The 27,672-nt window shown below is 48.0% G+C and overlaps 1 long non-coding RNA gene and 2 other non-coding genes across 3 annotated transcripts; 1 reads left to right on the top strand and 2 right to left on the bottom strand.

Annotated features, from left to right (window-relative positions):
- Window positions 1–872: 872 nt before the first annotated feature.
- On the bottom strand, window positions 873–944 carry TRNAW-CCA (transfer RNA tryptophan (anticodon CCA)). Its single transcript has one exon. It is a non-coding gene; the product is annotated as a tRNA-Trp (tRNA).
- An 11,182-nt stretch (window positions 945–12,126) lies between these two features.
- LOC149327373 (uncharacterized) lies at window positions 12,127–21,154 on the top strand. The gene is made up of 4 exons (XR_016285941.1): window positions 12,127–12,400; window positions 13,274–13,367; window positions 13,913–13,988; window positions 20,847–21,154. It is a non-coding gene; the product is annotated as an uncharacterized LOC149327373 (long non-coding RNA).
- A 5,954-nt stretch (window positions 21,155–27,108) lies between these two features.
- TRNAW-CCA (transfer RNA tryptophan (anticodon CCA)) lies at window positions 27,109–27,180 on the bottom strand. Its single transcript has one exon. It is a non-coding gene; the product is annotated as a tRNA-Trp (tRNA).
- Between the last annotated feature and the right edge of the window lie 492 nt (window positions 27,181–27,672).

Here is a 27,672-nt window from a genome sequence, read left to right as displayed (position 1 = left end):
CGCCTTAATTCCGCGCGAAATACGGACGCAGGCATGAAATGTTTCTTAAGGTAAGTGCGGCTTTTTTTTATTGATACTGTAAGGGCCTTTATTGGCAAGAGATGACTGGTTGTAAAGGCCGGTTAGAACGGGCAAGGGCAGGTCCGGTCCCAGAACAGTTGATGCTCTCGCCCCGCGCCGCGCGTCGGCTCTGCTGCTTCAGCTGCCGATCGTCTTCTTCTCGCCTCGTGCCGCGCATCGGTTCTGTTGCTCCGACTGCTAAGCATCTTCCTCTTTACAATACATAAAAAATAAACGCTGTCCGGATCCGTTCAATGTATCCTGAAAAAAAAAAAAATGTACTGCGGCTCCGTAGAACGTACAGTCGGGGACAAAAGTCTCCGGACCACGTGTTCCTCAAATGAAGTTCATAGCTCTGCTATCAGACAGCGGCTGGAGACCGCACTTTTGGAGATGAAAGAACAAAAATTTAACTTTTACCTCCACAAGTGTGGTCTCCAGCTGCCTACTAATAGCAGAACTATCGGCTTTGTTAGAGGAACACGTGGTCCGTAGACTTTTGTCCCCGACTGTACCTCAGCCACTAAAGTTAAAAAGGAAAATTGCATGGCTTAAGGATTAATTTGTGCCGATTGAAATACAATTAGTCATATTGTGTTTCGGCCCCTTTCAATAATTTTTATTTTTAACTTGGTTCGATATACAGTGAATCCCTAGCTCGTTCAGTTTTTGATGGAACATTTAAAGTAACTACAAAATGTTCGATGTATGAATGACGGTCATATAATCATTCATCAAAATCGAGAGCCTAACTGAGGAACTAACAATGCAAGTTCTCTTTGACGGCCATTATACACATGAAAAAAATAAAGTGACCCGTACGTGATTCGAACACGCAACCTTCTGATCTGGAGTCAGACGCGCTACCGTTGCGCCAACGAGTCAGGTATGCGCGGTGGGCAGCAAGCGCAGTTGTTGGGAACGCACTTATCAGAGCTTGTGTGCGGCTTTGTATGGTCAGTTTCCTTCTGTTATCTTTTGCCTTGCTAAGGGCCAGTCTTCCCAGAGAACAGATACTCTTAGCTATTGAGGTCACAGAACCCCCAAACCTTTTTTCTCTTTTGGCCGATGTCGCCTTCGTATATTTCTGTGAAAAACTGGCTGAATACCATGTACTCTTGCAATGGTGCATCAGAAATTCTTGAAAAGTGCATTCCACAAAACGCACTACAGACCATGCAATGGATTCTGCGAAAGCAGTGCGATGCACCTTAGTAAGTATTGTTGAAAGCGCTCTTGCGTGAAACGCGCGCTGTCAAGAAATTCGCACTGAGTGTTTGGCGTGGTTGGAACATTTGAAGCGCGCACCTTTTATGAGAAAACAAAACTTAGTTTTCTTGACTGGTTTGGTTTGGTTTGGTTTATAGGGGCTAAAGAGACTGAGACGTTCTAAAGAGACTGAGGCTATGAGGGATGCCGTAGTGAGGAGGCAAGGAAATTCACTAAAGTTTGTTTGCTTAAAACTTTTAATTTTCTTTTAAACTTTCCTTTTTTGGGGGGGGGACCGGCGTCTTACTTTTATCGATAATTTGTTTGATGAACATTGCTAAGGAACACATATATTTTTTTCACCCGTCTCCTTTATCACAAACCAATATAACTAAATATCGACCAATGTCGCTTTGACGACACAATGAAAATGTTAGGCATGCAGCTTGCACTCAGCCTTGGCTAGAGCCTGTAGCAGCTTCTCCAACGGCGGTGTTCTGAGCCCGAAATGTAAAACACAGGAAGAATAAACAGAGAGCCTTTTGCTCCCAGATATTTCACGGAGCCGAGACCAGGAACTGCGCCGCCACCCCATTTCCACTCCGGCTTAGTAAAAACACTCCCATAAATTGTCACCGGAATCTCCTTGTAAGTGAGGAAACTATAATATGCAATTGTGAATACGCATAGCGACTGTTTCTGCACGCACAATTTCAGCACAGCGGCACGATGGATAGAGCGCTGGTACTCAGAGCTCGACACGCATCTCTCTCTGCAGTGCGCCCACTCGTACAGCGCGCTCCAAATGTTGTTAGACCTGTGTAAACGACAAGCAGGTTGTCCTAATTATTCAAATGTTGCGGGTCTGCCTCACAGCTACAGGAAAGCAAATGTTTCCCCTACGGCGGCGACGACCAGAATGGCACGCTTGTTGAGACGAAGGCACATCTCGGAGGAGAAGTTCTGACAAACTGGAAATGGCCTTTGGGGGCAGTGAATGGATAATCGCGGGGGAATTCCGGGCGACGAGCGAAATTTTCTGTCGAGGCAGATCGAGCGACGAGGCAAGTGGTATGGGCAGAATGCTTCGCGCGACAGCGCCGATCAACTCACGCGAACATGGAGCTCAGCATTAACTCATGAGCTATCGTCAGTAAGATCGTCATGCTCCACAGCGTATGCAGCCTTAGGACGTAAATTCTCCACTTCATAGCAGGTATCAGATAATTACACGCATACAATTACAAAGAAAACATAATAGCATAGTGGGAGACCTTGAAAGCAAACTCATTATTTAACCTTTTCCTGGAACATATTTTGGGCATAATTCTTGGGTTTTCTTCACTCGTCTCCTGTTCCTGTGGAATTTCGGGCAAGGGTCTATTTTCTTTTTTTGCTTTCTGGCGTGCCCTAGAAGGCGCTTTGCGGCTTGATACAGCAGGTTTATTATCGACGTGCAATCAACAATTGGATCTCTTTTTGCCGCTTGATCTACCGGTTTTCTTAAGTACAAAATCTGTCTCTCTCTGAATTACCTTTAGAACTTCATCGTACGTCCATGAACAACTGCAGACGTTTCGGATAAAGTTTTCTACCGCTTCTTATACCGTCATCAAATGGCGGTCAATCCATACCAAATTACTTGGTGAATGTTGTGTTTTCGCGTAGCAGCTTCATCCTTTCCTCTATACACAACCATTACGATTAACCTCTTATGGCCGCTACAAATACTCTACTTCCTCGTCTATTTTCATTACATTCAGCCTTTCATATAAACATATTGTCATTATGCAGTATTCAATGCTGGAGTGGGAAGCACTCGATTCCCAAGTCATTACGCCGCCACATTTTTCTTTTTTATTTTTTGTAAAAAAGTCATTTTGCTGCCTCATGGTCAACATCATTTTCCGTTACAGTCAAGTTATCCATCTAGTTCTTCTACGCGAGCGTTCATATTCCCAGTATAAGAACGTCTCCTTTGCCTCGCATTTGCTTCATATCTTCGGATAGGCATTTAAACAAAACTTCGTTTCTCTCCGTGTAGTTGCTTCTGGTCCACAAGTAGATTACTGCTAATAGCACTTCATTGCGTGCTGTATTATATTTATCGATACATACCCCTAACATTGTTTATTTACTCTTTGCGAAGTGGGTCCATGCCTAAGCAACATTCCTACACCTCTGCCATGTCGTCCTGCAGTCTGCTTTGCAACCTTACCAGCTATAGCCCGGAATAAGCGCAGCTCTTTGGAGGTGCCTGAGGTGCGCTTCCTTGAACCCATAAGTTGCTACATAAGTCATTTCTATCTGTTGCTTAATGCCAAGCCACCTCGCTGGCGCTGTTCCTCCCTGGATATGCATGTAAGCTAATATCTTACCTTATCGTTCTTCCTCTGCTTTCCTTTACGAGTTAGATCATATTGTTTTTATACTACTTAATATTTCTTATGTTATTTACTTATATATTTAGATAAGTGTGTAGCGCAACCACACTGCTGCTCCACTGCGCTCCAGTAGCGGCGCCAACTGCAGGGAAGAGCAGGTGTGCCGTCATGCCAGTTCATGGGTCGAGGGATTCACTCACGAGTCGAATCACTCAGGCTCGCTCGGGCTCACATTCAGATCATGAGCTGTGCCCGGACTGAGTCCGTATTCACATGCAGAGTGACCTGAGTCGCGGGTGTTTCCGTAATCACATTCAGGTCATGATCTCAGTCATGTGTCCCAGCTCAGATTCAGATCCTGATCTGTGTTTTCGGACCGATGGTGTGCGCTTGGCTTTTTCCCCTGCCGTGTTTGCTGACACTAGAGGAGAGGAATCATTTAGTGCTGCTAGCAAGGACCCTGGAGGGCGAAGCGGTTTGGCTACACGTGTAGGCGGCTATGGAAAGGAAAATGATAGGTGTAACGTTAAGAGATCGGAAGAGGGCGGAGTGGGTGAGGGAACAAACGCGGGTTAATGACATCTTGGTTGAAATCAAGAGGAAGAAATGGGCTTGGGCAGGGCATGTAATGCGAAGGCAAGATAACCGCTGGTCCTTAAGGGTAACGGAGTGGATTCCAAGAGAAAGCAAACGTAGCAGGGGACGGCAGAAAGTTAGGTGGGCGGATGAGATTAAGAAGTTTGCAGGGATACAGTGGCGGCAACTGACAAAGGACAGGGTTAATTGGAGAGACATGGGAGAGGCCTTTGCCCTGCAGTGGGTGTAGTCAGGCTGATGATGATGATGATGATGATGTAGGCGGCCAAAGAAGAGGATTCCTTAGAGGGTATTAAGGTCCCTTCCACTTCGCTAGTTTACGCAGGTACGGGTGCCATGATGACCAGCGTGTGAATGTATCGGAAGCTTTGGCCCAGATCCATCATGGTGCAGCGTGGGGAAGCTGGGGCCCTTGTTGGGCGTCTCGGTCAGCGGGGAGGCTTGCCACCGAAGCGCGCTTGAGTCTTGTGCCGAAACGAGTGAGTGAGCCCAAATCGGTCCAGAGCTGAGGTGATTCAGTGAGCCCAATTGAGTCATTAGTGGAAACGAGTTAGACCAGACGACCAGTAAGTCGAATTAAGTGAGTGGGCACATGGGAGTCGAAAGTAGAGGTCACTGATCAAGTCCAGATGAGTCGTGAGTTGAGTGACCACAGATGGGTCAGAAGTCTAAATCAGTTGTAAGTCATAAGGACTTGTCGACTCAGGATGAGTCACGAGTTGGCATGAGTTGAAATGAGTGGCGAGGAGGGTGTCGAACCGAAGCCGAAACTGATCACGAAACAGGGGCTGAAGCTGTATTTTCAGTCCGAACTGAATTCGAACGGAACCCATTCATTTTAGTCCCCTGAAACCGAACCTGAATCGGTCTGAACCAGACCGTCTCCTCAGGCGATGCCTTTCGCAGCGGCTACTTCAGATGAACCGTGCCACATTCCTCCGCAGTGGCTATACTCTCTCTCCTCGTTCTTGGTAACAACCTCCGGATAGGTCCCACGGTAACCAGTGTACGGATACGCATTTACACGCTCCTTCCAGGGTAACTAAACTACTACAGTGGCCCTTCCCCGCATTCAGCCGTTGTGTGCTTGTGTCTCCGGCTGAAGCCTGTTTTATGGTTGGCTGCTCACTTGCCCACCATGTCAGGTGACCATTCAGTAAATCGTGATAGGCTGCAAGGAAATATCAACCTTGGATGCAACCCTTACAAAGCAGCCGGAGCCCCAAAGAAGGCAGCACCTTCCATAGAAAGGCGGTGGCGCATCACTTTACCGCTGCACCACCGCCATGGAGTGGTAGGAAAATTCCCAGGAACATATGCACGCAGAAAATGACCAATCTCGAATATATGGGCCTTAACCCATTGTTGCTATCCGAACCACTGGCATCCATGAACAATGGATCTGAACATCGAAACCGAAGTGAAAATCGAAGTGCTAGAGCACCTAATTTGCATTTGGTCTAACTACGCAAACCGACCATCATTTTTTCCCGCTTCAAAAGCCTGCGCACTTGAAAAGGGATATATGAGCTATACCGAAGAACAAGAGGCCCAGAGTACAAAAATGTGTGACCAATGTGAAGTTTTCGCTTCTGCGTTAGGATCGGAACGAGTTGAACACCTTTTAAATGGCACCACTAGAATTGCAATCGAATCCGAGTTTGAAATCACGCTCGTCTTCCTCCTGCATGTTTTTACTGTGGCCGTGCCTAACACACATTCTTCTAATTATTTCAGATGACCTAAAATTGAATCCATTTACCTTGTAGAAATATATTACCTTGAAACCCCTTTGCCTTCACCGCAGTGGTGGCGAGTGACTCGAGGCGCGCGTTTACGGCTGCGGTAGGTTGTGGGTTCCGATGCACGCCGGTGGGACACGCGTTGACGCCGGTCGGGTGCATAGCTCCAATGCGACCCCGGTTGGTCGCAGCTGGCACCCGACGGCTGAAACTCGGCACACTGTTGGTCGGCAGTGGTTGGCTGGGGAGAGGAGAGAAGTGCGCGGTGGAGGTGGAATGCGGTCCTGCTTGCCTTTTTGTATTTTGATTTTAGAGCGAAATCTACGTGAGGGATATCCTTCCGACACAAAGGCTTCGCTAGCAGCGTAATTGAGAACATGTGCAGTGTCTCTTAGAGGGGCCTATGATCGAGGTGGATAGGACGGCGGGCGTCCTCGAGAACGCGCTGCCACCTGTCGGCATTTGGTCCAGATTGACCTGCGTGTCTGTTCTCTTTAATCGGCAGCGAGATAGCGGGTGTGGCTGAGTGCGATGGAGCACGAACTTGAATGCGAGGCTCCAAGGTTGTAAACACAAGAAATTGCGACTGTTAAGTGTCACTTTCAAAGGTTCGATACAGAACGCTTTCGAGCGGCCCGTGTACGATCCCGCAGCAATCTTGCTTTGCACTGTGAGCAGCCACCTAGACATGCATTGCTTGATGAGCGTCGGCACATGAGTGCGAAGCGTGTCTCTGACCTCTGCTGTGGTGGCGCCCTGGTAACAAGTACAGATGAAATAGTAGCTAAGTTTTCAAAATACTACACCTCATTTTTTTGCTGCCCCTTCAAGCACTGCTGACGATGCTCATTTAGCACGCTGGTCGTCTACGGTTTCCCCGCTTTGCGAGGATCAGTGCGATATAATGAGTGGTCTTATAATCTTGGCTGAACTGGAAGATGCAATTGATCGATTGTCACTATCGAAAACTCCAGGGCCTGACGGCCTTTCAGGGGAATTTTATAAGACCTTTAAATCTGTGTTATCTCCTGTTCTCCTACAAATTTTTGAGCACAGTATTGATGTTGGATTTTTGCCGCGGTCATTTACGGAAAGTGATATTGTCTTAATGCCGAAAACTGACGATAAGGAAAATATACGATTTCTAGAAGGTTACAAACCTATCACGTTTTCTAATGTTGATTACAAGATCTTCGCTAAAGTCCTCTACACCTTGCAGTGGCTACTTTGATTGGACCTCGTGAAACATGTGGCTTGAGGGGTCTGTCCATACAATCTAATCTACATATAGCGCGCACAGTGTTGCAGTATTGCAGCGACGCTCATGAACAATCAGCATTGCTGCAAATAGACCTGGCGAAGGCATTCGATAAGGTGTCCCGTTCGTTTCTTTTTTTTCTTGTAAATCACGCCAATCTTGTTTCAGTTCTTTCTACTGGGATACGCCTTTGTTACAAAGACTGCTCAACGCTCTTGATTGTTAAGGACTGAAGGACTGTCTCTATCTCAAAGCCAGTTCAAATTCAGCTCTGTTCACATTCTACTTGGAGCCACTTATAAACAGTGCAGCTGTCCATGGTTTTCGTACTATGGGTCACGAACTGAAGGTTTTAGCCTATGCGGATGACGTCGCGTTTTTCTGCACTGATAAGTGAAGCATCGATGAGGTAATTCGTTTAACGGAAGACTTCGCTTCAGTGTCAGGAGCTCGGATTAATCGTTCTAAGAGTTGCGGTCTCTGGTTTGGTATGTGGGGTAGGACACTTGCCGTATATGCTTGTATACAATGGACACGCCCGTCACCAAAGTGCCTTGGCGTTCCTTTGGGTGCCTCTAAGCACTTGCGAGTATGTTTTTGCAGGCTAGTTGGTGCCTAAGCATTGTGGGTTTTTTGCGCAAAAGACACGACACAAAGGAACGAGGTAGACAGGACAAGCGCTTACTAACAACTGTTAGTAAGCGCTTGTCCTGTCTACCTCGTTCCTTTGTGTCGTGCCTTTTGCGCAAAAAACCCACAATGCCTCTAAGCACAGTGCACATTATTAGAAAGACCGCGTGCCAACTCTTCAGCGCTACGCTAAGGCATTTGTGCCCCATGGTCTTTCGATTATTGGCAGGGCTGCCGCATGCAATTTGTTTCTCGGCACTAAAATTTATATGTACTGCAAATTATGCATTGCACAAGACTTATATCCAACGTTTCCACAGAGTTTTCACAACTTTTACAGAGGGTTCGTCTTTTGAATCATCGAGGCCTGATAACCTTTTCCGGCGTGTAAGCACTGGCGGCCTCGGTTAGTCCACTTGTTTGTCCAAGAGGTGGTTTCACGTTTCATTATTTTTCGAGACACTACACACCCAGTAATGCGGGCATTCCTGCAAGTAAATTTAGTTCATGCTTTGCCGAGCATCACTGTGTCTTCTAATGGTTCTGATCGTCCGTGTTTGTGGGGATTCATGCATGAGGTGAATGAAGGCTGTTCGTTTCCTGCTTGTTCGTTTTTCCCCTGAGTTACTTTTTTTGGTGTGAAGGAAACTCCATACAAGGGCTTAAATTATATGCTCTTTCCTCCGCCAACTATTGCTCGGTGTATTTCGGTTAACGGGGCATGACGTATTCAAGAGAGTACGGAAGATTACCCTCTCGCCATGTACAAACACATTTTTCTTTAAGCTACACGCTGAGACATTACCAGGTAAAACATGGCGAGAGAAAAAGGTTTTCTTGTGTCTACGGTGAACTGTCGCCTTTGTGATGCTCGTGAAACGATTGAGCATAGTTTCATCCATTGTAAAGATGCAATACTCTTCTGGGACATCATGCAACAGACATTGAAAATAAGACTTAATTAGACGACGCATTCTGTACGATTTCTCACTGCACTACCATTTGGTGATGAGCCCTTCGATATATTATTTTTAATTGTATTACGCAGCCTGTAGAAAACGCGCATGATGAACCGGCATTTTGAATATGTTGTTTCTGGCTTAGACCATTTCTGGAGAATGATTGTGCACCTAAAAGAATTGTATGCCCAGACCGACTCTGAACCGGAGTGGTACCGACTCTTAGCGCTGTTTTGTTTATTACCTTTTTTCTAGTTCTTTGTTGCTGAGATGTGTAGTGTTATGATCTATTCAATATATGCTGCGAATTGACTCTTTTCTAGTGTTCGTGGGTTGATGTGCCACTGTGTGTAGATATCTCATGGATATCAAACATAGCATGATTGTAATAAATACCATGCTGAAGAAAAAAGCGGCGATAGCCTAGTGCTATCGCTGAGCGACCCTTAAATGGGACCCGTTCGCGAAGCCGTGGGCTCGACTCCCAGTCATGGACATCGATTCAAATTCGTTCTCTTTTTCATGGTTTGACCTCTAACTCAGCTGAAGGTCAAAATTAGGCACTCGGTGATCGAATCACGAGGTCCCGTAGTGAAGCTTTGGCTTCAAAATGCAATAGAAAGGTACGCCTTACATCCGCGCGAAATACGGACGCAGGCATGAAATGTTTCTTAAGGTAAGTGCGGCGTATTTTTTATTGATACTGTAAAGGCCTTTATTGGCAAGATATGACTGGTTGTGAAGGCCGGTTAGAGCGGGAAAGGGCAGGCCCGTTCCCAGAACAGTTGATGCTCTCGCCCCGCGCCGCGCGTCGGCTCTGCTGCTTCAGCTGCCGATCGTCTTCTTCTCGCCTCGCGCCGCGCATCGGTTCGGTTGCTCCGACTGCTAAGCATCTTCCTCTTTACAATACACAAAAAATAAACGCTGACCGGATCCGTTCAATGTATCCTGGAAAAAAAAAAAACAAATGTACTGCGGCTCCGTAGAACGTACCTCAGCCACTAAAGTTAAAAAGGAAAATTGCATGTCTTAAGGAATGATTTGTGCCGATGGAAATACAATTAATCATATTGATACATGCATTCGAAGAAGAGACAGAAGTAGCGCATGCGCTAGAAGAGGAAGAAGTTAGTTGGCTCTCTCGCGCGCGCTCGAACCACTAGGGGACCGCCGCAGGTTTTTCGTCTCTGCGCGGGTGTTCTTTTTGGCGTTGCACGCTACAGTTTGGTGGAGCAGTGCTGGGTACGCTTCCCGACCTGCAAACTCCGTACAGCGTCACTACGGACCTCACACCGGTTCACCAGCGACCCAGCCGCCGTCTCCGCGGAGAGTCGCCTGAATTTGGGCCCCTTCCCCCGCCAACAACACTCTAAGAACTGATACTCCTCCATTAAGAGTAAAAGAGCCTCGCTACTCCTGCAGGTCTCAATCTACTCTCTCTACAAACGAGAAAGAGTGAAAGGTCCTGTTCACTCCTCTTGACAAAAGAGTAAAATGGCATTTCCACTCCTGCGTACTTCAAGGGAGTTCAGTGCTTGTTTTACTCCTCCGCCCTTACGGCCATACATTCGTAAGGGCGCGCTAGCTTCTCGGGGCCGGCCTGCCAGCCTGGATGCCGGCGTCAGAAAAATGCACTGGTATTGTTTGTTCACGACCAAAGCTCTGGGATAGAGTATCATTAGCCAATGTCGAGTTGTTGGTAGAAGCGATAACAGCCATACAAATTTCCTCCCATAGCCGCTTTGCTGCTGCTCTGGAGTTCGCCTGGCCTCTGCTATAGCTCCGCTCCTGAAGGGGTCGCGGAAACCGAGCATATATTTATTTCCCTATGACGCGGGGTTCAGAGTAAAACGGTGCCGAGGGTAGCACCTAAGTGCTGGCCAGTTTCGAAGCGCATTCAGCTACAGCATCTATGTGAAATCGGCTAGGTTTAGCGACGACAAGGGCAGCCAGCGAGCAGCGCACAGTTCGTCGCCCGGCGCGACCGCGGGCGGCGTCGATGCCGAAAGCTCGGCTCGCTCAATGATTCGCTCCGTAGCTTGCGAATCGCGCACGCAAGGCTGGAAAATCGAGCAGCGACTGGCCTGCGATTGAGCGAGCCTTTATGCCCACGTTTGCAGCACAGGTGAACAAATTTAGCACACATGTATGCATGGAATATCGGCTGCGTTGCGGCGATTCTTAAGCTCGTCCTCGACGCCATCATCACCGTTCGGGTCGACCCGAGCATATCTTTATTTCACTACGAGACATAGTTCACAATAAAACGTACTTACAATGCAAAGAGTAGCACCTCAGCGCTAGCCAGTTTCGAAGCGCTCTCAGCTCTGGCATCGAAGTGAAACCTCCTAGGCTTAGCTACGAATACGGCAGCCAGGGAGCAGGCCGAAGCTCGTCGCGCGGCGCGCTCGCGAGCAGCGTCATTGCTGAAAGCTCGGCTCACTCACAGATTGGCTCAGAAACTTGCGAATTGTACTCGCAAGGCTGGTAAATCGAGCAGCTAGCGGCTGGCCTGCGACTGAGCGCACGTTCGCAGTACAGGTGAACAACAATTAGCGCACGAATGCTTGGGATACCGGCTGCGTTGCGGCCACGTTAAGGCGATTCTTAAGCTCGTCCTCGACGCCATCGTCACCGAACGTGACACACAGGCTGAGAACTTAAATTCGAGTACGTGCTAAAGTAAGCTGCTCGTATTTCTCGGAACAATCTGAACTCGAAAAGACAGTTGCTTCTGTCGGCTTCCATGCATGTGGGCTTTTGCTAGTGAAAGTACACTCGAACAGGATGCGGCGAGTGCGGGCCGCTGTTGCATATAAGCTAAAGTGTGAAGCAAGTATCGTCGTAGTTCCGTAACGCAGTTGATATCACAGTAATCCGCTTGTACGGGTCACATTTAAGCTCTGTTTCATGTAGATCTCCGTCGAGCATGCCAGTGTCGCGTTGAGTAATGCATCGCAGCAGCTCTTTGTCCTACCGCTCGCGTCGAACATATCCTTGATATGGACCAGTTTGCGATACGGTGCGTTTCTTCGCGTTTTTTGTCGCATTTAAGGGATTTTCGCTGCCGTCAATCGAAATTGCATTCCGTCAACAGAGTCGTCTGCGCCGTCGTCTGCTAGGACACCCGGGGATGGGAACACAGGATCGCAGCTTCTACAAACGACATGTCAGCAAAAGTATCTAAAAGCGCTTTGGTATTCGCATTTAATAAAGAAATAAAATAAAAAAATATAATTTGTTTTTGTTGCGAACACAATTGAAATATTAGTAATAAAAAAAGCGCATTTGTAGGTTTTTTCAACGAAGCAAAACTGCAGCCGTCGTCACGTTTTGTGTTATTTGGGTTTTCGTAGCATTGTTTGAGTGCTCGTGCGGTGGACGTGTATGAAGAACACAAGTGTGTTTTGGAAACCAACGACGAGAATTACGCCCTGTCAACACTGGTGATTTTGAACGGGTAAAGCCGTGAAGAAAGGTAGCGCTACGACTTCTTGTCATCTGGAGAGGCAACGAAGAAGAATGTGCGGTTTTGCTAAGCCTTGATGAGCCGTCTGAACGGTGAGTCCCGTGTACGTTTCTTTACTTCTGATCTCTATTCGCACGCGTTATTAATGTGCGCCTATATAGGGATGGCAGTGCAGGCAGTCTGCGTGCGGTTGCCTCAGCTATAATGCGTTAAGGCCGATTCACACGACGGTCCGTTGGCCCGCGGCCCGCGCACTACGTATTCAGGCGCGCTGTCGGCCGCGGCCACCAGTTATCACAACAGAGTTATGCGGTCGCTTGCTAGCGCTGCGAAAAACAACAGACAATGTTTATTACATTCCAATAGCATAGATTTGTGCTACGTAGAAGAGGATGATGAGCGTGCAGAGCGCTCTTGCTAGGCCAGCTGCGGACAGACAAGGGAACTGACAACGGTCGAGTTGCCTCGCGGCTGGTGTCCGTCGGATTGATTTGTGCTACTTAGAAGATGACGATGAGCGGCAGTGCCGCGCGACAGAGCACTCGCGCTAGGCCAGCTGCCAACAGACAGTGCTCAGTGTGTGTACTCGTGGGATTAGTGCTTACGCCTTAATATTTGTCATACAATTTTTTCGGGGACAATGATCGCGTGTAAAAGGCTGGGGCATATCCCTTGCCTAGTCATTTGTAAATTTTTATCTGTGCTTCCCCATGGAACAGAATTTGACACAGTATTATGTCAAAGTTAGATCGTTCTTGCGTCTGCCCTGAGGTGTAGGTGTCGATGCTTCCTCGCCTTCAGATTTTGAGAACTGTTTGGGATGCAACTGCGCACTTATTTAGGATTTCAAGCTTTTTGCTATATCCCTCGTTTGTGCGGCCCGCTTTCAAGTCGTTCGCTATATCGGTGATGGTTTGTTATTGATTTTCACTTTCTCTTATTTATTCTTGGTTGACTGCCACCAGCTGTGCTGCCGGCGATTCTCCGCGCTCGGAACTATTCCCAGGCACGAGACCCTACCCACAGACCTCCCTGCACCACACTCACCAGTTTTCTTCGGTATTTTTTTCCCTTGCTCTTACTTGCATTGCCACTAGGCAGTTTTTATTTCTGTGCAGATTTGTTAAATGCAATACCAATTTTCGTTTCATGCTGTGATGTGAGATATCGTGCTTCTTGCTAATGAATGCATGCCTTTTCCATCCTCTCGTCATTTGTGCAAAGCAGACGAGTCTACTGGTCGCTACGTTCAATTTAAAAATACCTTCGGTGCTGCTCCAAAGCACCCTAGTAGTAATAATTAAATCCTGTGCATGCTATATTCGAATAGTTACGCTCTTTTCATCATGCATAAAAATAGTGGTATTCCAGCCTGCTCATCTTTCTATGCGGTTGTGACAGTCATGTAAATCTACTGAAAAAATGTATATCGGTGCATCACATACAATCTGTTCATTTCTTTTGTCATGGGCCATCTCATTGCTTTTTGTGTTCCTATGTGAATACCTTATTCTAATTTATGAAGCAGTAGACAATTTCTTCTTTGTCATTCATGACATTGTTACGGCCACTGACAACAGTTGCTCTGACATATTTATTTGCAGTTGCCAGCTGCCAGTATCTACTGGGCCATTCGTGCTTCCAGCTTTTGGCTGTGCTATCTCTCCTCAGCTGTTTGTGGTAGGTATTGTTTTCCAGTGATGCATACCTTACCTGCCTATTTAGAAAAATTTCGTAGACATAGGCTCACAGCCGGGTTTAGAAATGCATGCAGAGCTCTACGTGCACTTAGCAGCAGTACCTCCCTGTATAATCACATGAATCTGATCCTGAATTACATGAATGTAATTGCATGATCTGTATGAAATAGTCGCTCATGAAGCTTTTGACTGCTGCTGTTAACATAATGGAGTTTACACTGCTTCAGGTGCAGTGACTATTTCACACATGTTGCCTCTTATGCATATGTGCCCTCTGAAAGGGCGAACATATTCCTTTATCCCTTTAAAAAACATTGTGTTCTATCATGATGCTTTACCGGTATTTCTGGTGTATAGACCAAAATGTCACTCAGTATTGTAACATGAAGCGGGAACTCAGTTTGTCCAATGTTTTAGAGGTAACATGAAGCGGGAACTGAGTTTGTCCAATGTTTTAGGGGTCCTAAAACATTGGACCAACACAGTTCCCACTCGAGTTATTGATCACTTCGCTCTCGCCCTACCATAAGCTTGCCGTCCAGGTTGGACAAATTGGTAGAGCGACTGCTCCAGTGAAGTGGTGGTTCTGAGCTCGAACACCGGACCAGGACGAATCTTTCTTTAACTACGAAGTTTCTGTGAAAGCTGTATAGCTTTCCTTTGTAGCCATTTGGCTGTGCTCGAGTGGATGTCAATGAGTAATTACTCCTTATTACAGATCTTTTGTCAACGCCAAACTGATTCAGTAGCAACAAATAGTAGAAGGGTAAAAGCATGCTGCTCCCAAAAATTCGTTAAGCATGTTATAAAATGTATGCTGTATTGTTTTAACTGCTGCAAAGAAATAACGGTGATGTTAGATGCCCAGCCCCTATTAGGTAAACATAGCTCGCAATTAACACAGTGGATCGAAAAGAAATATGTACTTCAACCCTCACGACGACCCTCACCCCAGTAAAACAAAAAGTGCCAGTGTTGCCATACTTGAGAGCTTTGCTCTTTAAAAGTGCAGTAGACTGCTACTCAAAGTTGACAAAAAAATGCGTCTCGTTTTCTGCATGTGCATTCCACAGTGCTGGTGCCATTTTCACTGGCCATTGACATTCAGTCGCATGATGTGCACCCCGCTCCTCGAGTTGATTTTGTTTGTCTTGTGAACCTGCCGTCAAAATCAGTGCAGGATAATGCTTCCCCAGTTGATCTGCAGTTAACCTTGTCCTTTGCCAGCTGCTGTCACCCTTTCTCCACAGAGAAGGGCGGTGGGAGTCCAAGCCAGGTGGAGTTGAAATATTTGACTAGTAGTGGACAGGGATCCTGCGGTTTGTTGAGGACACAGGCAAATTGGAGACTTATGGAAGAATTTTTTTACCAGCCAAAAAAGACGCATACACAAGAGAGAACCGCACAGGACAAGGGCTGGTAAAAGCCGTAGTCCTCTGTGGTTCTCTCTCTCTTGTGCATGCGTGTTCCTTGGCGGGTAAAAAAATTCCTCTGTAAGTCTCCAATTTGCCGGCTTCCTCCACAGATTGGAGGATCCCTGTCTGTTACTAGTCAAATTTCACTACTCCACCTAGATTGGACTCCCACTGCCCTTCTCAAACTTTTGAAATCCTGTTGCCCTAGCAGATCATCAGCTGTCGGTTGTATTACTTTCGCTTCAGTGAAATTTGACATGTAGCGGACAGGGATCCTAGAATTTGTGGAGTACACAGGCAAACTGGAGACTTATAGAAGAATTTTTTTACCAGCCAAGGAAGACGCATACACAAGATTCGTTGTCTGTGTTTCACTACTGAAAGTTCTAAATGTGTGCAAAAGTGTATCGTGCATTCGCACGTATTTTGAAAACTCAATTTTTGCAGCGTTAGGTTTTCGGAATTGGAGCTGTAGCATTGCCGCCACAGAATCCCGCTCGTGAACAAAGCGCACACTTATTTGCTAGGTATATATTCGGTATACCGCAACCAGTACACGTCACTGTTTGGAAGGTTCTGTCGCGAAATTTCTGATTGTGCAAGGTAGCTTTTCTTTTAAATTCAAGCGCTCTCTATTTGCTTTTTCCTGTGCATATTCATCGGTCGTTTCAATTCGGAAACGTTGGTGCTGCAAGATGTGCATACGGAAGCTACTTTTGTGCACAAAGCTCCTGAATTTTTGAAAGCGCAGCTCTGACAGTTCTCGTTGTCATAAATAAGTACAAAGCAGCCTAATCTTTTTGGACACACCATTTCATGCTCTTAGCTGTTTCTGAGAAACAGGCTGCCTTTTTTTCTGTTTTTGGTGTGAAACATTCCTAACAACTTCTTTCTTTCTCCATGCACAGATAGCCTATGCATACACGGGCAGCTTGATTGCAATATTTAGGGCAATATTTATAACAGGTGCAGTGAGCCTTGGTGCATGTGGACAGAAATTAAGCTAGGGTGGGGTGGGGTATTTTCGCACAGGGTAATGTTATGCGGAGGGTCTGGCGTATTGAAACCGAGTCTTTCTGAGCTCTTATTAGACGTCCCAGCACCAGGACAGTAGTTGAGGCTTTTCTTCTTTGTTGTCCAGTCAATGGTTTCCATCACATAAAATAGCCTTAATTCTAGCTATCCCGTGGCCGTCTAACAGAATGATGCAGATATACTGAAGTGATCAGTGTTGTATAAAAGTAGTGAGAACATTGCAAATGCAAGACAACTTCATTGGTTTGCAGTGCACTAACGTGGCAGTCATAGAGAATTACACATTACATTTGCAAATCTAAATTGTGCATAATAGTATGGACTGGCACGTAATGTGCGAAGTAATCACAGTTATCTCGTTCATGCCAAATGCTAGTGTCAAACATTGTCAGTATTGCATATTTATAAAGAGCAGACATGCTGTGCCTAACTTGTCGTTGGATAGATTTTATTACTATGAAAGCAAAAAGTTTACACATGGCTGTCGTGTTCTTGCGTGGGAAGTAGTATTATCTTAAATGAGTATAAACACCAAATTTTTGGTTATGTGTGTTCTTTGTAGCGACGTGCTGGGCATTCGTATACATAGAATTGTTGAATAGTATTCGTCTCCAATCGCTAAATAATTACAACCAGATTTCTTTTCTTCCCTGTTTCAATAGCATAGCAATTGCTATGACATCAGTGTTCAGTATAGGTTATGGAAGGCACAAAAAAGCTACGATATCGCTACTTCATCATTTTAATTAGTTACAATGCTAAAGCCAGCCTGCCTTAAGAGTCGGAATCACAATGAATGACGAAGCCGCAATTATATTGCAGTTTTCCTCATGCCTCCCCTGGCTTATACTGACCTTTGATGCCATTGCTCAGTTTTTAAAAGTGAAGCAGGAGAGAGAAGATATTTAATTACAAATTATTTAGCAGTCATAGGCGAATACTGTGTGGTTATCCGTGCATAGTAATGCCTTATGCATCATTAAAAAAAAAAAATGTGCAACTGAAATTTGCTCGGCTGCTGACCCAAAAGACGCGGGTTCGATCCCGGCCGCGGCGGCTGGAATTTCTTTGGAGGAGAAATTCTAGAGGCCCGTGTACTGTGCGATGTCAGTGCACGTTAAAGAACCCCAGGTGGTCGAAATTTCCGGAGCCCTTCACTACGGCGTCTCTCATAGTTGAAGTTCAGAATGGCGCAAAAGACACACACACAGGAAAAAAGGGGATGACACAAAGAGCGCCTACTACCAACTGAATTTATTTCAGAAACACCCTCTTTTATAAGGCAAGACATATCAAACACGAACCGGAAGCAGAAAAAACACATATTCATGGTTTGATTTCACATTTTGAAACACCATCGGCAGAAAAGAAAAAGCCACAAGAACAAAAAACAGAATCTAGAACTACACGTGCCCGTCTAAGAAACCCAGCTCCTGGCGGCATAGTTTAATCGATGAAGTGCTAATGCACGTGGACCCAGCTTTCTGTATATGGTATGCTTCTATAATCTCTCTTTCAAATCGCTCCTTGCCTCTGCCGATAAACGTTGCCTGTTCCAGCATCGGTCCGCAATCTCTGCACTCCCTACAGTGATCCGGCAGGTTGCCCCTGTCATTGTTTTTAATTGTTCTTCTGTGCTCGCTAGCTCTCTCATTGAAACACCGGCCAGTCTGGCCAATGTAGGCGGATCCACAGCTGAGCGGTATGCGATACACGACTTCGGACTTGCATTCAGTGAACCGTATCTGATGTTTGATAGCGCATCTTCGGGGTCGTCTGTTCATCATGGAGCAAATTTTTGCAAGTTTGCATGGTGCTGAAAACAACACATTTACACCATATCGACCCCCTACCTTCTTGATATTGTGCGCTATCTTATGCATGTACGGAATTACCACCACAGGCCTCTTGTCTTCCTGCTTGCTTTGCGTATCACCGCTAGAAGTGACCTTGATTCTTTGTAGCAGAGATTCACATATCGCTGTTATCATCATACACGGGTAGCCAGCGCTACCCTGTTGCTGATGTTCTTAACATTTTTAGAGACAGTTCTCAAGGCCTTACACCTTTACTTGGGAACTGCCTCAAGAGGGTAAAATCCAGTTCCTGGACATTCTGTTTGATTTTTCCAAAAAATACCATGTGTGTTGGGTGTACAACCCCCGTTCTAAGAAAAGCCTCATGCCGTTCAGCAGTGCCCACTCCAAACTGGTCAAACGCAGCATTGCCATCACGTGCTTACACGCAGCTCTCTCGAAATCCTGCGATCATTGTGTGCAGGCCGGCTTTGACAAGCAGCTAGTGAGACTGGGTAGCGCTGGCTACCCGTGTATGATGATAACAGCGATATGTGAATCTCTGCTACAAAGAATCAAGGTCACTTCTAGCGGTGATACGCAAAGCAAGCAGGAAGACAAGAGGCCTGTGGTGGTAATTCCGTACATGCATAAGATAGCGCACAATATCAAGAAGGTAGGGGGTCGATATGGTGTAAATGTGTTGTTTTCAGCACCATGCAAACTTGCAAAAATTTGCTCCATGATGAACAGACGACCCCGAAGATGCGCTATCAAACATCAGATACGGTTCACTGAATGCAAGTCCGAAGTCGTGTATCGCATACCGCTCAGCTGTGGATCCGCCTACATTGGCCAGACTGGCCGGTGTTTCAATGAGAGAGCTAGCGAGCACAGAAGAACAATTAAAAACAATGACAGGGGCAACCTGCCGGATCACTGTAGGGAGTGCAGAGATTGCGGACCGATGCTGGAACAGGCAACGTTTATCGGCAGAGGCAAGGAGCGATTTGAAAGAGAGATTATAGAAGCATACCATATACAGAAAGCTGGGTCCACGTGCATTAGCACTTCATCGATTAAACTATGCCGCCAGGAGCTGGGTTTCTTAGACGGGCACGTGTAGTTCTAGATTCTGTTTTTTGTTCTTGTGGCTTTTTCTTTTCTGCCGATGGTGTTTCAAAATGTGAAATCAAACCATGAATATGTGTTTTTTCTGCTTCCGGTTCGTGTTTGATATGTCTTGCCTTATAAAAGAGGGTGTTTCTGAAATAAATTCAGTTGGTAGTAGGCGTTCTTTGTGTCATCCCCTTTTTTCCTGTGTGTGTGTCTTTTGCGCCATTCTGAACTTCAATCATGAACCAACTAGCCCCAAAGCAAGTTCGTCTCTCATAGCCTGGGTCGCTTTGGGACGTTAAACCCCATAAACCAACCCAAACCAAACTGAAATTTGTTGTCTGCCTCTTTGAGATGAAAACTTTTGAATTTTTCCTTCACTATTTTAGAGCATGAAATTCAGTTAATGGTATCTGAGAAACAGGAATTGCAACAGCCATTTCTCTTCAGCAAGAAAACTGTCATTGGTTTAGGTGTTTTCCCGATTCAAGGTTACCTTATATTTTAAACTGCACAATGTATTATGTGACAAGAAACCGTCAAGCACAATAGGTGTGGTTTTAGAAATGACTGGAAGTGATAAGGGAATACATTTACTTAGAGCAGGTAGTGACCGCTGATCCGGATCATGAAGGGTAATAACTAGAGGAATATGAATGGGGTGGAGTGCATATGGCAGGTTCTCTCAGATCATGAATGGCAGTTTTTCAATACCCCTCAAGTGAAAAGTATACAACAGCTGTATCCTACCGGTATTCACCTATGGGGCAGAAACGTGGAGGCTAACGAAGAGGGTTCAGCTTAAGTTAAGGACAACGCAACGAGTTATGGAAATAAAAATGATAGGCGTAACGTTAAGAGATCGGAAGCGGGCGGAGTGGGTGAGGGAACAAACGCGGGTTGAAGACATCCTAGTCGAAATCAGGAGAAAAAAGGGTGCTAGGGTAGGGCATGTAAGACGAAGGCAAGATAATCGCTGGTCCTTAAGGGTAACGGAGTGGATTCCAAGAGAAGGCAAGCGTAGCAGGAAGCAGCAAAAAGTTCCATGGGTGGAGGTTTGCAGGAACACGGTGGACATAGCTGGCGAAGGACAGGGTTAATTGCAGAACATGGGAGAGGCCTTTGCCTTGCAGTGGGCGTAGTCAGGCTGATCATGATACTTGCAGAAGAGCTTGCTCATGTTAAAATTTTCATTTGGTAAATATGTGCTTGTTTTACATGCACACAGCTTTTGAAAGGACTAGGATAGTGATAATTGTATTGGGCTTAATAAAATTGTAGCTCTGAATGAAGGTTTGCAATGAAAGGTGTCTGCACTTGGTCACAATATAGGTACGCACTAGTGGCGACATGACACACACGATCAGTACATTCTAGTTGTATTCTTTCTTTTTTTCCATGGGGTTATATGCAGGATAGTATGAAAAGGGCATTGGAATTGACTCTTACTTGCATTATTTTCATTCATGTTTGCAGGCACCCGGAGAAATGCACGCATAGCCAAAGCTCCTTCACTCAGCCGAGCAAGCTACGGCATCATCCAGCATCTTAGTTTCTTTTGAGCGCTTACAGCTCACTGCGGTGGATTTGGTAGATGGGTTTACTTTGCTTTTGGCAGTGTTCTTGGCATTTAATGTCAAGTACACCCCAAAAACAAAGCGGGTTTGTCTGCTGCTTGAGACACTAATGGGGCTTGATCCTAGCGAGCGCCTCCCGAGCGTGTTTTGGGCAGCCACAGCAATCACAGCAATGACTTGAGAAATAAAAGTTATCAGTGTTGTACATTTGTGTCATTATTTCTTGAACCATTGTTATTCCCAACGCAGACAGAGCACCATACTAATGTGCAAACTGTAGTGTAGCCATAAAGTAGTTGTATGAGCAAAAGTTATTCTACTCAAAGATTATAATCCCTTTTGCTCATTACTCTTTTGTAGATGTAGCGCAGGTGGATCCTGCAAAACATATGACCAACTTGCTCTGAAGAATATGTGAAATAAGAAAATTAGTAGGATACATTGAAAACACGTGAAACTCCTTTTGAAGGAGTAAAATAAGATCTGGGCTGATACTCCCTGAAGGAGTATAGTCACTCTAACAAACGGAGTCCTGGAACTCTACCTGAAAGAGTAGTAGGATGCTGTTTCAATGTGGTAGCTTTACTCCCTCGGAGGAGTGCCTGTACTCTATTGCAGGAGTAGTACAGTACTCCTTGAGTAGGTGTTGGATCACTCTTTGTCCAGAGGGAGTAATTTTATTCTGGAAAAAGGAGTGGAATATGGGACAAGCGAATACTCCTTCAAAGTGTGTTCTGGGCACTCCTCTGCACTCCTTTAGTTCTAAGAGTGAAGGACGACGCAGCCTCGACCGCCGAGTCCAACTGACATGGCCACTGACACCCGGACCCAGCCGCCGATCCAGCCTCTACCGTCGAGTCCAACTGCCATGGCCGCTGACACCAGGCCCCTGGCGCCGATCCTTTGCCACCCACCGCGAACACCGCCATCTTTTCACGGTGACGTGTTCGAAGACGCTGAGGACTGGCTGGAGACGTTCGAGCGGGTCGCACGCTACAACGGCTGGTGCGACGAGCGCAAGCTGAATAACGTCTACTTTGCCCTGGAAGAGTCTGCTCGGACATGGTTTGAAAACCACGAGGCTACACTTCCCACCTGGGAGACGTTTTGCCGGAGTCTCCTGGCTACGTTCCCCAACGCTGACCGCCGGGAGAAGGCCGAAGCTGCGCTGCACTCCCGAAATCAGCGCACGAACGAAAGCGTGCGCATGTACACCGAAGACATGACCCGTCTTTGCAAGCGCGCCGACCCCAACATGACAGAGGAGAAGAAGCTGCGCCATCTCATGCGTGGGGTTAAGCAGGAGCTGTTCGCGGGCCTCGTGCGCAGCCCACCCCGCACGGTGGCGGAATTTCTAACCGAGGCGACCACGATGGAGACGACGCTGCAACAACGGGCCCGCCAGTACAACCGGGACATCAACTTCATGGTGCCCGAAGGCTTTTCGTCGTGTCTCGGCGGCAGTGCAGACACCTTGCGTGAACTAATTCGTTCCGTTGTCCGGGAGGAACTGCAACGGATCCATCTGCCTCAGGTTGCACCTGCGCCGCTGGCAGCGCTGTCCGAAGTTGTCAGGGACGAGGTGCGACAGGCTGCGCAGGCACCTCCTGTCCCCGAAGCGCCATCCCGGTTCGATGACCGACCCACGTACGCATCTGTTGTACGTCGCACGACAGGCTACGGTCCCATTACCCCAACGCCTGGCGTGAGCAACATCGGCACATGTCACGCAAGCGTGCCTGGCTACGGTGTGACCCCGTCGACCTCCGTGAGTAACATCGCCACGTATTCTGCAACCGCATCTGCTACAGCTGGGCCACGCCCTCGCAAGTCGGAATGGTGGCGTACACCGGACCGCAGGCCTCTCTGCTACCACTGTGGGGAGCCTGGTCACCTCTACCGCGCTTGTCCGTACCGCCAAGTGGGCCTTCGCGGTTTCCATCCCGACGCACCCTGCCCTCAGAACGGCGAACGACCGCATGAGATTGCGCAGCATCTCTGGGCACGCCAGAACCCTGCCTACTCTGGAAGGCGCGAGTCCCGTTCCCCTTCGCCTCTCCGTTATCGCTCTTCCAGCCCTGGCCGCCAGAGTAGCTCTGCTGGCCGTCGCTCGCCGAGTCCGCGTCGGGAAAACTAACACCAGCGACCTCTGGAGGCAAGGCCGCTGACGTCGGGACGTGTCAAGATCCTCCATCGCGGAACCCTCGAGCCGACGATACCCGGACAGAGAGAGGCAGCGACAGTATCAGATACGCTGCATCCGATTTGCGTGTGACAATTGATGGCACTGACATACCGCGCTGCTCGATACCGGTGCTGATTACTCTGTTATGAGCCGTGCCTTCGCTGGAGAACTTAAGAAGGTTCTGACACCGTGGACGGGGACCCCCATTCGCACCGCTGGTGGCCACCTAATTTCCCCTGTGGGCAAGTGCACGGCTAGAGTTGGGATTAGTGGTTTTACGTACGTTGGTGAATTTGTCGTACTCCCCGAGTGTTCCAGAGACTTGATTCTGGGGATCGACTTCCTGCAGTCGAACGGCGCTGTGATTGACTTTCAGGAGGCACGTGTCACGTTCTCGACCAAACAGGCCGTGGCGCGCTTTGACTCCCGCGATCCCTGCAGCAACGCTCTGCGCATTGTCGAGAACGACGTCACGGTGCCGCCGCGGTGCAGTGTTCTGGTGCTCGTGCGGAACGACCTCTTTCATGACTACGAGGGCCTAGCGGACAGCCATAGTCCACTGCTGCTTAAGCGGGGACTTGCCGTTGCAAGAGGTCTCGTCCAACTACGTGACGGCCGCACCCACGTCCTCCTGACTAACTTTGCCAACGAATACCAGCACCTGGCCAAAGGCATGGCTATTGCCTTCCTCCACGACGTTGCTGAGGTTCCAGGTTTGTGCACCGTGGGAGGACCCTCTCCGGAGTATGCTGGCCCACATCACGTTCTTCAGTCAGTCAGAATAAATCCTGCCTTGCCGTCGGTTCAGAGGGATCTTCTGTCGGCCCTCTTGGCAGAATTTGCGGACTGTTTCGCTACGTGCTCGAAGGTCGGCCGAACTCCACTCGCCAAGCATCGTATCATCACTGACGAGACTACGCGACCCGTCTGCCAGCGCCCATATCATGTTTCCCCGGTGGAGAGAGAAGCCATTCAGAATCAGGTTGCCGAGATGCTTGCAGACGATGTCATTCAGCCGTCCACCAGTCCGTGGGCATCGCCTGTGGTTCTTGTCAAAAAGAAGGACAATACTCTGCGTTTCTGCGTGGACTACAGGAAACTTAACAGCGTGACCAAAAAGGACGTTTACCCGCTGCCCAGGATAGATGACGCGCTCGACCGATTGCGGAACGCCAGATACTTCTCGTCATTGGATCTTAAAAGCGGGTACTGGCAAATCGAAGTGGACGAGAGAGACCGGGAGAAGACGGCTTTCGTGACGCCTGACGGCCTCTATGAGTTTAAAGTGCTCCCATTTGGTCTGTGCTCAGCACCGGCCACTTTCCAACGCATGATGGACACTGTCCTCTCCGGCTTGAAATGGCAGTCCTGCCTGGTGTACCTGGACGATGTCGTTATATTTTCGCCCACCTTTGACCAACACTTGGAGCGGTTGCGCATTGTGCTACAAGCGCTCAAATCCGCGCAACTCACCATCAAAGCCGAGAAATGCCATTTTGGCTTTGAGGAACTTCGCTTTCTCGGTCACGTTGTCAGCGCACAAGGTGTTCGCCCGGACCCTGACAAGACTGCTGCCGTCTCAGGTTTTCCACGCCCAACTGACAAGAAGGCCGTTCGCCGGTTTTTAGGCCTGTGCTCCTATTATAGGCGCTTTATTCAAGATTTCTCGAAAATCGCGGAACCGCTGAACGCACTGACCCGTGACGACACGCCCTTCCTGTGGGGGACCGACGAAGAGGCTGCATTTGTCGAGCTTCGCAGCCGTCTGCAAAGCACTCCGATACTCGGCCATTTCGACGAGCATGCTGCCACGGACATCCACACTGACGCCAGCAATGTTGGCCTTGGTGCAGTACTGATCCAGTGGCAAGACGGTGCAGAACGGGTCATCAGTTATGCTAGTCGGACACTTACGCGCTCCGAGACCAATTATTCTACGACGGAGAAAGAATGTCTTGCAGTGATATGGGCCATCTGCAAGTTCCGACCGTACCTCTACGGACGACCCTTCCGTGTGGTAAGCGACCACCACTCCTTATGCTGGCTGGCGAGCCTCAAAGACCCCTCAGGACGCTTGGCTAGATGGAGCTTACGCTTGCAAGAATACGACTTGACAGTAGTTTACAAGTCTGGCCGCAAGCATCAGGATGCGGATTGTCTGTCGCGCGCGCCTATCCCAATCAATACCGAAGAAACCACCGATGATTTTCCTTTCCTGGGCTCTGTTAGTACCACCCAAATGGCGCAGCTTCAGAGGGCGGACACGGAGTTGGCGCCGCTCATCGATTACCTCGAAGGCAGTGAAGCTCCCATTCCGCGTGTTTTTCTTCGAGGGCTTCACACCTTCACTTTACGGTCTGGTGTTCTCTACAAGCGCAACTTTGCCAATAGCGAAGAAGTGTTCCTACTTGTCGTACCATCACAGCTGCGGTCTGAGATCTTGAGTGCCTGTCATGATGCACCATCCGCCGGCCACCTTGGAGTCAGCCGTACACTCGCGCGGATTAGACAAAAGTATTATTGGCCCAGGTTACTCCCATCGGTGCGGGCCTACGTCAAAACATGCCGTGAATGCCAACGTCGGAAGACTCCTCCATTGAAACCGGCCGGATTTCTTCACCCCGTCGATCCACCGAAGACCCCTTTCCATCAAGTGGGCATGGACCTCCTTGGCCCATTTCCGAAGTCTTCGTCTGGAAAGCGTTGGATAGTCGTTGCGACTGACTACCTCACACGGTACGCTGAGACCACGTCTCTTGCCAAAGGCACTGCTGCTGAAGTGGCGCAGTTCTTCGTCCACAACATTGTCTTGCGTCATGGAGCACCCGCCGTTGTTGTTACTGACCGGGGAACTGCTTTCACGGCCCGCTTAACCCAGTCCGTGATGACTCTGACGCACACGAGCCACCGACGTGCTACGGCGTATCACCCGCAGACAAACGGGTTGGTAGAGCGACTCAACCGCACACTAGCCGACATGCTATCAATGTACGTTGACGTCGAGCATCGAACTTGGGACGCCATTCTGCCGTACGTAACGTTTGCGTACAACACCGCCCTGCAGGAAACAACCCGACTGACCCCCTTTCAGCTTGTCTTCGGTCGCCAGGTGACCACTCCGTTGGATGCTATGTTGCCCGTCGACCCTTACTGCGACTCTGACGCTGACATCGACGTAGATACCTTCGTTCAGCGTGCTGAGGAAGCGCGTCAACTGGCCCGCCTGCGCATCCACCGTCAACAGGAGGCTGACGCCACTAAGTACAACCGTGGACGCCGTTTCGTCACTTATGCTCCCGGCGACCTTGTGTGGATTTGGATACCTGTTCGTCGCCGCGGGCTCTCTGAAAAGCTGCTGCGCCGATACTTCGGCCCTTACGAAGTAGTGCGCCGCATCAGTGATGTGACTTATGCAGTTGCTCCCGCCCCGACAGCTTGTTCATCGCGCCGGTCGCACCGAACTGAAGTCGTACACGTTGTTCGCATGAAGCCTTACCACGACCGGCTACCTGACTGAACTGCGGTCCACTGCAGCTGTGTTCTACCCTTTCGCTGACTTTTCACTCCCAGCCGCATCGTGTCGATGCTGCAGAAGAGGGGGGCAGTGATACATGCATTCGAAGAAGAGACAGAAGTAGCGCATGCGCTAGAAGAGGAAGAAGTTAGTTGGCTCTCTCGCGCGCGCTCGAACCACTAGGGGACCGCCGCAGGTTTTTCGTCTCTGCGCGGGTGTTCTTTTTGGCGTTGCACGCTACAATATTGTGTTTCGGCCCCTTGCAATAATTTTTATCTTTAACTTGGTTCGATATACAGCGAACCCCTCGTTCAGTTCTTGATGGAACATTTAAAGTAACTGGAAAATGTTCGATGTATGAATAACGGTCCTATAATCATTCATCAAAATCGAGACCCTGACTGAGGAGCTAACAATATAAGTTCTCTTTGGCGACGATTATAATATATGAAAAAAAAAAAATGACCCGTACGTGATTCGAACACGCAACCTTCTGATCTGGAGTCAGACGCGCTACCGTTGCGCCAACGAGTCAGGTATGCGCGGTGGGCAGCAAGCGCAGTTGTTGGGAATGCACTTATCAGAGCTTGTGTGCGGCTTTGTATGGTCAGCTTTCTTCTGTTATCTTTTGCCTTGATAAGGGCCAGTCTTAGGGAACAGATACCCTTAGCTATTTAGGTCACAGAACCCCCAAACCTTTTTTTTCTCTTTTGGCCGATGTCGCCTTCGTATATTTCTGTGAAAAACTGGCTGATTACCATGTACTCTTGCAATGGTGCATCAGAAATTCTTGAAAAGTGCATTCCACAAAACGCACTACAGACCATGCAATGGAATCTGCGAAAGCAGTGCGATGCACCTTAGTAAGTATTGTTGAAAGCGCTCTTGCGTGAAACGCGCGCTGTCAAGAAATTCGCACTGAGTGTTTGGCGTGGTTGGAACATTTGAAGCGCGCACCTTTTATGAGAAAACAAAACTTAGTTTTCTTGACTGGTTTGGTTTGGTTTGGTTTATAGGGGCTAAAGA

Source organism: Amblyomma mixtum, chromosome 10 (genome assembly GCF_055824585.1).
Source record: "Amblyomma mixtum isolate Tamu chromosome 10, ASM5582458v1, whole genome shotgun sequence".
NCBI lineage: Eukaryota > Metazoa > Arthropoda > Arachnida > Ixodida > Ixodidae > Amblyomma > Amblyomma mixtum.
The sequence above is the reverse complement of the archived record's forward strand: the minus strand, read 5'-3'. Positions and strand labels throughout refer to the sequence as shown.